Below are 10,796 nucleotides of genomic sequence, written 5' to 3' on the forward strand. Positions count from 1 at the left end.
ATACCAGTGAGGTACAGCTTCCTTCTTCACCTTTCCGAAGCTGCCGCTCTCTCCGGCTCCCGGAGGCGAAGAAGCGACTTCTTCGCGCAAAGACGATTGTACCGCTCACAGTGCTCTTCTTAACAGGGTTTCTGCAGACAGAAGCCTGGGAGCAGCGCTTAGCTCCAGGGAGCATCGTACCTTCGTCTTTAGCGTCCTTTGTGTTCTACATCTTAGCAGAAAGCTTTTCCACTATGTTTGGCGAGGGAAACCTCCGCCAGCGAAGAAAACATCTCCCATCATGTTCTAGACTGTGCACGGAGGTCTGCCAAGTGTTTGGCAGGAAGAAAAGAAAAGTTGTCCAAATCAGCTTCCAATCGAATGTTCATGTGATTGCAAAATCAGGAAAATCTGAAAGTACTGTTTTCTATCATTTGGCAAGCTGCGCACACAATGCCAGTGTTGTACAGCTTCCTTCTTCACCTTTTCGAAGCTGCCGCTCTCTCTGGCTCCTGGAGGCGAAGAAGCGGCTTCTTCGCGCAAAGACGATTGTGCCGCTCACAGTGCTCTCCGATGCACAGCTTCTGCCGAAAGTGGCCCGGGAGCGGCTCTTAAATGTGGAGAGCATCGTACCTTCGTCTTCAGCCTCTTTTGTAGTCTACATCTTAGCAGAAAGCTTTTCCACTGTGTCTTGCAAGGAAAAACTGTGTCAGCACAGAAAACATCTCCCATCGTGTTCTACACGTTGCAGAGTGGTCTGCCTAGTGTTTAGCAAGAAGAAAAGAAAAGTTGTCCAAAACAGCGTCCAATCGAATGTTCATGTGATTGGAAACGTCAGGAGATTGCAAAGGTACTGTTTTCTATCTGTTGGCAAGTTGCGCACAAAATCCCAGGGTTGTACATCTTCTTTCTTCACCTTTCCGAAGCTCTCGCTCTCTCCGGCTCCTGGAGGCGAAGAAGCGGCTTTTGCGCGCAAAGGCGATTGTGCCGCTCACAGTGCTCTCCTTAGCGCGGCTTCTGCCGAAAGACGCCCGGGAGCGGCGCTTAGCTCCGGAGAGAATCGTACCTTGTTCTTTAGCGTCTTTTGTGGTCTACCACCTAGCAGAAAGCACAGAAAACATCTCCCATCGTGTTCTAGACGTTGCAGGGTGGTCTGCCAAGTTTTTGGCAAGAAGAAAAGAAAAGTTGTCCAAAACAGCTTCCAATCGAATGTTCATGTGTTTGTAAAAGTCCGGAGAGTGGTAAGGTTCTGTTTTCTATCAGTTGGCAAGTTGCGCACACAATCCCAGTGTTGTACAGCTTCCTTCTTCTCCATTCCAAAGCTGCTGCTCTCTCTGTCTCCAGGAGGCCAAGAAGCGGCTTTTTGGCGCAAAGGCGATTGTGCCGCTCACAGTGCTCTCCTTTACTAAGCCTAGGTTGAATTGCATGCCTCCAGACTCAGCTAGGGACATGGTTATTTAAACCAGGAAGCCCTGAGCTCCAGGCACACGGCAGCTATGAAAGGCATCCCAAGGGGAGTACAAAAGTTCCACAACATGGCTGTCTCCAAAGCTTTTTTCCTTGGGATAATTCCTAAACCCAGGCTGATTTAAATGACCAGCGTTAGGGTTAGGGTAAGGGTTACACCTAGGTGTAGAGCTTTTTAAACCAGCAAGCTCTGAGCTCCAGGCACACGGCAGCTGCAAAAGGCATCCAGAGGGGAGCACAAAGGTGCCAGAAAATGGCGGCCTCCACACGTTTTCTTTGGCACAATTGCTAAACCTAGGCTGAATTACCTGCCTCTAGTCTTAGGTAGGGATATGGTTTTTTAAACCAGGAAGCCCTGAGCTCCAGGCACACGGCAGCTTTTAAAGGCATCCCAAGGGGAGCACAAAAGTGACACAACTTTGCTGCCTCCACTGCTATTTCCATGAGACCAACCCGAACAATAGGCTGATTTTCCTTCCTAGGGTTGAGGTTTGAGTTACGCCTAGGGTTAGTGTCCTTTTAACCAGAAAGCCTTGAGTTCCAAGAACACAGCAGCTGCAAAGGACTAGCCAAGAAGAGCGCAAAAGTACCACAACATGCCTGCCTCCACAGCTTTTTCCTTGGGGACATCCCTAATTCCTGGCTGATTTGCCTTTCTCGTCTTAGGGTTGGCGTTAGGCCAACGGCTAGGATATTTAAAGTCAGGATGCCCAGACCTCCAGGCACACTGGAGCTGTGAAAGGCATCCAAAAGGGAGTGCAAAAGTGCCACAACATGGCTGCTTTCACGGCTTTTTCCTTGGCAAGAAGCCTAACACCAGGCTGATTTACCTTCCCAGGGTTACTGTTAGGCTTAGGCCTAGGGCAAGGATTTTTAAAACTAGGAAGCCCTGAGTCCCAAGGACACAGCAGCTGCGAAGGACTACCCAACAGGAACGCAGAAGTGCCACATCATGGCTGCTTTCACAGCTTTTTCCTTAGGAAGAACCCTAATACCCGGCTGATTTACCTTCCTAGGGTTACTGTTAGGCTTAGGCCTAGGACTTTTAAAACCAGGAAGCCCTGTGCTCCAGGCACACTGCAGCTGTTCAGGGCATCCCAAGGAGAGCGCAAAAGTGACACAACTTGGCTGCCTCCGCTGCTATTTCCATGAGACCATCCCGAACGATAGGCTGATTTTCCTTCCTAGGGTTGAGGTTTGAGTTACGCCTAGGGTTAGTGTCCTTTTAACCAGAAAGCCCTGAGTTCCAAGAACACAGCAGCTGCGAAGGACTAGCCAAGAAGAGCGCAAAAGTACCACAACATGCCTGCCTCCACAGCTTTTTCCTTGGGGACATCCCTAATTCCTGGCTGATTTGCCTTTCTCGTCTTAGGGTTGGCGTTAGGCCTAGGGCTAGGATTTTTAAAATCAGGAAGCCCAGACCTCCAGGCACACTGGAGCTGTGAAAGGCATCCAAAAGGGAGTGCAAAAGTGCCACAACATGGCTGCTTTCACGGCTTTTTCCTTGGCAAGAAGCCTAACACCAGGCTGATTTACCTTCCCAGTGTTAGTGTTAGGCTTAGGCCTAGGGCTAGGATTTTTAAAACTAGGAAGCCCTTAGCTCCAGGCACACTGCAGCTGTTAAAGGCATTCCAAGAGGGCCGCAAAAGTGACACAACTTGGTGTAAGTTTTCTGTGCTGTCTAGGTGGCCTGGAAAGGCCCAGGGATGGCCTTGAAGGGCCTGGCGCTTCAAAGGACGAGGAGAGACTTCTGATCTTGTCTCGGTCTCGGTGTTTATTAATTGTTTATCTAAAAGATTTTCTTTCAGCCCGGCAGAGGTCTGCACAGCAAGTCAGCCATGGGCACCCTGCAAGCCCCCGGGGCGGTAACTTATCTTTATACCCGAAGTTACGTGTACAATATTTATCATTTTTCCCCAATACCTTCTACCCTTATTAACCGGTGCACTTTTAGTAATAACCAATCCCCAAGTGCCACCATCACCACAGAAGATGGAGGCCAAGAAGAAGAAGAAGAAGAAGAAGAACAGGGCACGCCCCAATTCCTCCATCTTACTTCTTTAGACCCCCCTGTACCAAAATCCTAAACTATGTGTTTTACACTCTAATTAACTTATCCCTTCACCATACACCCAGTGAAACCTTCCCAGTCCTCATACAGGCATCGTCTCCTGTGTCGGATCAAAGTCCAGCCACCAGACACTTCTGGCATCATTCCAGGGCTCCCGAGCCCCCCAAGGGTGTTCTCGGCCACTCTGCACCTCCATCCTGAGGTGCTGAGATCCCACATCTCCCCCTTCTGTTTGCACTAGGAAGACCTCTTTTGCTATCCAATTCATAGCGTGTTTTAAACATGCAAATATGCATGGGACGACAAGTATGAGGACTAGGAGAACTATTAAAACATAGAACCCTATTCTTAAAATTCCTCTCCAAATGGGAGAGATGTCAAAGAAGTCTACCAGCTGATCGATCCATGATCCTGTGATCTCGCCAAGTTTATTTATGCTGTCCTTTATATTTTTGATACTTTCATGAATTGACCTTGAATGATCTGAAACATTCATGCAGCACATCCCTTCAAACTCTTCACACCCATGTCCATGAGTGAGCAATAGATAATCGATCGCCGCTCTGTTTTGAAGAGTCGCCTGCCTTATACCACTGATGTCTTTTAACATGTCATCCAATGCGACAGACACAGACCGTGCATGTTTGCTCAACCAACAACCCATGCGGTCGATTTGAGTCAAGGCTACCCCTGATGCTGTTTGAGGTGAGAAAATTGCGGTAGCAATACTCGCTTTCTTGTCCCAAGAAAATATTTTATCATTGCAATCTTCCGCATATTGTTCTATTGATCTTTTTTCTCTGTGTTTTTTCTCTCTTAACATGTTCAAATCAGGCGATAGTATTGAAATTTCCCCAATGCTGCATCCCCAATGCCGTGCCAAATTCTGTCCCCGCAAATTAAGAACAAACCCTGTGGCAATTGCACTGGGACTTGGACCGATCCTTTGGTAGTTTTCTCTGTATATTTACACCATGCTGACGCATTCTTATAGAATTCATGAATGGGAGTCAAATCGACAGTTTTCGCCTTTGTGACATTCGGAGCCTCAAACTGCATGCAGAGTTCCATTGTCATGGACCCAAAAATCTCCAATTCCTGAGGTTCTGTAGAAGCCACAGGAAGTAGACGTGTCCAAGCACACCACTCTTTCACAGGATCTTTAATGACCTGCGAAATGTTAACTGCGGAGTGCCCTGGAACTAGCCATTCGTCCACTGGCAATCCAACCATGCATGCTGAAAATGGTTTTCCTGGCCTCGAATGTGTCAGGCAAATACTATCTAAATTCGCTGCCTGAGCTAAAGTCTCCCATGCATTTTGCCTTGGTTGAGTAATAGGTAAATTACCCCCATTGTTTACTGTAATGAATGAAAAGATGATGCACATAAGCATCATGAAACCCATAATTCTGTTTCTGCGTGAAATCATTATTCTGTTTTACATTCAAGACCCTAGAGAAGATTCCCCCAAAGTCTTTAGCTTCTCTTTATTTTTCTTCTGAATCGTTCTGTGCAGTCTGAGTCTCGACTTCCATTTGAGTACTCGTTTTTTTGTTTCTTGGATCAACGTTCTCGTGTTCTCGCGTTCGGAATGGCTTCACGTGCCGTGCCGACACCCACTTCAGACCTCGATCTGTGGAGATACAAGCGAAACCCTTGCCCCAAGTGATTAGCTTTAAAGGACCTTCTATTTGTCCTGTCTCTGGGTTTCTGATCAAAACTAAAGGATTTTCCTTTAGCTTTGCCTGTGTGCTGTTCAAAAAATGTCTCACGATTGGTGGATTAGGTTCTGAGGATGAGCTATTTAGGAAATTCAACACATACAGCGCCTTATTTAATTTCATGTGAGGTGTTGCCTCTGGCTCACCCCTTCTCTGTCTGTCCAGAAGTGATTTCAGGGTGTGATGTGTTCTTTCAATGATTGCCTGACCTGTGGGCGAATGTGGAATACCAAACGTATGTCTGACACCCCACCTCTTCAGGAATCTGTCAAGCACCCTGCCTGTATACGTTGGCCCATTATCTGTTTTTATCTCCTGAGGCACACCTAACGCTGCAAATGCTTGCAGGAAATGTCGGCAAGCATGGTCTGCCATTTCCCCTGCATGTGCTGAAGCAAAGACTGCCCCTGAGAATGTATCTACAGAAACATGAACATTTTTGAGCCTCCCAAAAGATGGGTATTTTGTGACATCAGCCTGCCACAACTGAAGACTTTGCAGCCCCGCGGATTGATGGCTCCAGTAGAAGAAGGTGGCTGCACAAGCTGGCAGTCTGGACAGGCACTAATGATTTCCCTCGCCTGACTCTTGGTGAGGCGAAAGGATTCCATTAGCCCCTGCGCATTCTGGTGAAAGAACGCATGACTTAATCTTGCCTGCTCAAAAATGTCCGGCAGTGTTTGCGAAATGGGCATCGTCAACCTGTCCGCCCGAGCATTCCCTTCCGCTAAAAACCCCGGAAGTGTTGTGTGCGCTCTAATGTGTGTGATAAAATACTTTCTTTCCCTGCTCTCTAGCAGTATTTTCAAGCTTGTCAGATATGAGTATAAAACCTCATTACTGACTTCTTTCAAGAGTGAACCTTCCAATCTCCTGACCACACCCGCAACATACGCGGAGTCTGTCACCAGATTGAGAGGTTGTTCAAACAACTGAAATGCTCGGACAATGGCTGCCAACTCCACAATTTGTGGAGAGCCCTGAACCATCCTCACGTCAGATTCCCAATCCCCTGTCGTTGAGTCTCTCCACGTGATCACTGACTTGTGTGTCTTTCCTGAGCCATCCGTGAACACTGTGATCCCGTCCAAAGGCTCTTCACTTATTTTTGGTTTTGCTCTATAGCATATCTGCGATTGCAGTATTCTATGTCGCGGAAAGTGGACTGTACAAGTTCCTGGGAACGCCAACAACGCGATTAACAGGTCTTTCGATTGTTGCATCGCCCAATCGAAATAGTCTCGCTTCAAAGGTAGTCTGATGACTGAGAATTCTCTTCCTGCCATCGTCAGCAACCTTGTTCTCGCCTTTATGATGATTTGTGCTGCCATCTCTAAATCTGTAAGAATTGTTTTTGCGGGCCTGTGTGGTAGGAAAATCCACTCTATGATTATTAAAGAATCCTTTTGCGATTCGTCCCATTGGAAGATCAAACCATGGAACTGTGTTTTCTTCCCCAGCACTGCCAACTGAAAAGGCAACGTTGGAACAAATCGATGTGCCTGCCTTTTCTGTATCGCGTCTGCGACTCTCTCCAACTCCTTTTTCGCTTCTGGCGTGAGTGTCCTGGGAGACCGGATGTCTGTGTCTCCTCTCAAAAGATCGAGCAGCGCTGGGATGTCGCTGTTCGCGATTCCCAAGACTGGCCTCATCCAGTTGATTTCTCCTAAAAGCTGTTGCAGATCATGCAAATTGCTGACCTTGGTGCTGATCTCCATTTTTTGAGGTTTTATTGTTCTTTGTGAAATTTTCCACCCTAGATATTTCCAAGGTGCAACCTCTTGAATCTTTGAAATGCTGATATCCAGACCTGCCTTTTGCACCTCTGCAATCACACAGTCACGAGCTTCTTGCAGCTCCTGTCGTGTTGATGCTGCAATGAGCAAATCATCCATGTAATGAATGATTTTCACCTTCGGAAATTTCTTCCGCGCTGGTGCCAAAGCTCGTGCCACGTACCATTGACAGATCGTCGGAGAATTTTTTAGACCTTGCGGAAGAACGACCCAATGGTACCGCTGCAGAGGCGTTTCCCTGTTGATACTCGGAACTGAAAAGGCAAATCTCGGAGCATCATCTGGATGGAGTGGAATACTGAAAAAACAATCCTTGAGGTCAATGACCACAAGCTGCCAATCTCTGGGAATCATTGAGACAGATGGAAGTCCCAACTGAAGAGGTCCCATGTCTTCTATGACTTCGTTGATCTTCCTGAGATCGTGTAACAATCTCCATTTGCCCGATAGTTTTTTCTTGATGACAAACACTGGAGAATTCCAAGGGCTGTCCGTTGGCTTGATGTGTCCCTTTCGCAATTGTTCTTGGACCAGGTCTTTCAAAGCACTCAATTTTCTTCACTCAAGGGGCCACTGATCCACCCAAACTGGATCATCGGTTTTCCATGTCAGCTTCAGTGTGGCGAGTGCTGCAGTGACCCCTATTAAAAATCCACCTCGATCTTGGCGCCCCATTGTGCCAAAAGGTCCGACCCCAGACTGTGATCGGCTTTTGGATGACAAAAGGACGAATGATCGCCGTCTTGTCTCCTGGTCCTGTGACAACGACAGAATTCTCACTTTGCAGACACAGAGATGCTCCCCCTATGCCTGAGAGAGACCCCAATGGCGCGACCAAGCTCCAACTGCGTGGCCAAAAGATGTACAATATTACCGTTACATCCGCCCCTGTGTCGAGCATACCTCTGATCGCTATTGTCCTGTCCCCACATGTCAATTGGCATGTGAGCGTGGGTCGGTCTCGACCTATGTGTTTCACCCATGTTGTATGTACTTCAACATGTTCTTTCATAGGGAAACCTTCTTCGTCGAAGATTGACATGACCTCTCCAACTGCGTGTGGTGGCAATGCGAAAGCCCTCGCAACCACAGTGTTTTCTGGTACAGTCAATGGTGGATGAAGCACTCTTGCCAAAACTGTTAATTCTGTATTTTTGTCCGCTGAGATGACTGTTGGATAGACAATAAGTCCAAGAATACTGCATTTATCTTGTCCGATTATCAAGAAATCTTGTTTCTTATATGAGTCCCCGCGGATACCCGTTGGTATCTCCGCATGACTTTCATCTAAAAAGCATATTAGTCTTGAAGCTGCCAGTGCACACTGTGCCCCTGGTGGGAGGAGGTCTGGGTCACTGTGGAACCGACTGAGGGTTTTGCTGAGGGCATCTGCTTGTCGCTCGCTGATGATTGCCCTGTCTGCTCTTGTGACACCGCCAGTACTTGTGTCTGAGCGCGCTGGTTTAAGGGCGCGCTGGGCTTTCCGTTTCCCGGATGCGGTAACGGGTTTCCGTCCACGTCTGTCCGGGAATAACATTCTTTCGCTGAATGTCTGCCTCTTCCGCACCGCGCACAAACTGGCCTTTCCGCCTTCTGTGCTGGCGCTGGCGTATGTGTCCGTGGACAATTCCTTTTCATGTGGCCAAACTCCCCACATTTGTAGTACTGTCCTCTCGGGGGATTGTTCTTTTTCTGCATCGTCGCAAGAACTTTGTTGATGTTCTCGTCCTGCTGTTGCAGTATTTTTTCGAACATCTTCTCCAGTGTCTTGTTCTCTGTTTGCCTTTCTGAATGTCCCTTTAACTGTTCTTCCCATTCCTCTCTTAATTCACTCTTCACGATCGATGCGACATGCTGAGGCGTTCCCACCTTGCTGCATGCCTCCACCATCTCTGCCAAGGATGGCCGTCCTGGCATGGCGCTAATCACCCGTTGACAATCCGGGTTGGCATTGCCGAAAGCTAAACTCTCCAAGAGAGGCCTCTTCGCTTCTTCGTTCGTCACTTGTCGATCCACGGCTTGCGTGAGTCGATCAATGAACGACATGAATGGCTCTGTGGGACCTTGCCTGATGCAAGAGAACGGGACTTCTGGAGCTCCTGTTGGTGTAATTTGCATGATTGCCAATCGCCCCGCTTCTTTGATGTCACTCAACACTCTTCGCGGAAGCCGCGCTGCTTGCTCCCCTGGGTTGTCATCTGGAGGATCTCCTGCTAACTGCCCTTCTGTGAGGTTCGCGTTTGGCCCGCCTTGATATCTGTTCCGTAATTCAGCAAGATATTTTCTCCACCTTTTTTCCCAGACAAGACTTTGCGTGTCAGTAAGAATCATTGCCACAATACTTCGAATGTCATATGGTGTGAGGTCATATGTAGTGAATGTCCCTCTTAATAGCTGTTTGAAGTATTGTGAATTCAGCCCAAAAGTTTGAGCCGCCTTCCCCAAGTCTTTAAGTGTCTCGTGACCCATCCTTTCCCACCTTGGGTTCTGCCCCTGGGCATCATATGTCACTGGCATTGTCAAATCTCCTGATCCTGGAAAAAAATGCTTTTCCTTTGCTAATGCTTTTCTAATTTGTTTCCAGTCCATCGTCTTCACTGGCTCTTGAAATTCCTCTTCTTGAGGTTCCATTGGGATTTGCATGAACAATGGTGTTGTGGATGTCATTGGTGATTCATTGTGCCTCATTTCTCGCCTTGAGGTTTTTGGCCTCGCTCCTAAATCCGAAAAGGAAACTCGAGGATCCCGTTGATATTTCTTTTTCGCTGCATCAACCGAATGCAAGAAGCTTTTTGCTGCTTCTGCTGCTGACAACATCCATGTCGGAACACCTTCCGATGCTGTGATCCTTATGACATCTTCTCCTTGTAGCTGTTCTTCATCTGAGCTTTCATCATCTTCATGAAATCCCGAAGTCGATGGATAATCCCTTTGTTGTGTTAATATTGTTTTCTTTAAAGTGCTTTTCTTTTTATATAATGTTGGAAAAAATTGCTGCATTGTTGCAGTCTCGCCACGAGATGGCGCTGTGGCTCCGCCGAACCGGTCCGGCATGTCGTGCACTTCTGTCCTCCTGCCACTAGGTGGCGCTGTCACCGGCCTCCCCAGCTCGGATGACGGAATGAGCTCGACTGCCCCGGTTCCTCTTCCGGTCGGCTGCCGTGTCGGCGATCTCACTTGAGACCGTGTTTGCTTGGCTTTTAATTCAACTGAAAATGGAGCTTGAACACCAGAACGTCTCCCTTGAAGGGAAGGGACTGGGACTCCGAGGATTTCATCTGAAGGTATCAACTCAGGAGAGGGTGTGGTGCCGGGGGACGTAGAGTCCCGAGCACGGCCCCTCCTCGCCCGAGACGTCACAAAGGATCGGGCCCGCCCCTGCCTGCGCTCTACTCTCTGCGCATGCGTGCTCTCCGAGCCGCTCTCTGTCTCTCCCGAGCTGATGTCACTCTCCCCCCCTTGTTCCACCTCCGAGGTCTCCTCCCCTCGGTCTGTCCCTGACTCTGTCTCCTCCCCCTCCGACGTTGTGTCCACTCCCCCCACCGGTGTGTACCGCCCGCCCCCCGCCGGCCCCCGGGTCCTCTCCAAAATCCGAGCGGACCTCCGCACCGGGTCTGATGTCACAATCATGCGCCTCCCGCGTCTCACTACGGTGGCCCTTTGGGGCTGTGCAATTTCCCCCATTTCGCCGCCCGTGTTTACCGCCTCCGCGCTGGTTTGTGACTCTCCCCCCCGGTTCTTGCGAGTTTTGCCCGCCCCG

The sequence above is a fragment of the Ammospiza nelsoni genome, chromosome W, assembly GCF_027579445.1.
Source record: "Ammospiza nelsoni isolate bAmmNel1 chromosome W, bAmmNel1.pri, whole genome shotgun sequence".
Classification (NCBI taxonomy): Eukaryota; Metazoa; Chordata; class Aves; order Passeriformes; family Passerellidae; genus Ammospiza; species Ammospiza nelsoni.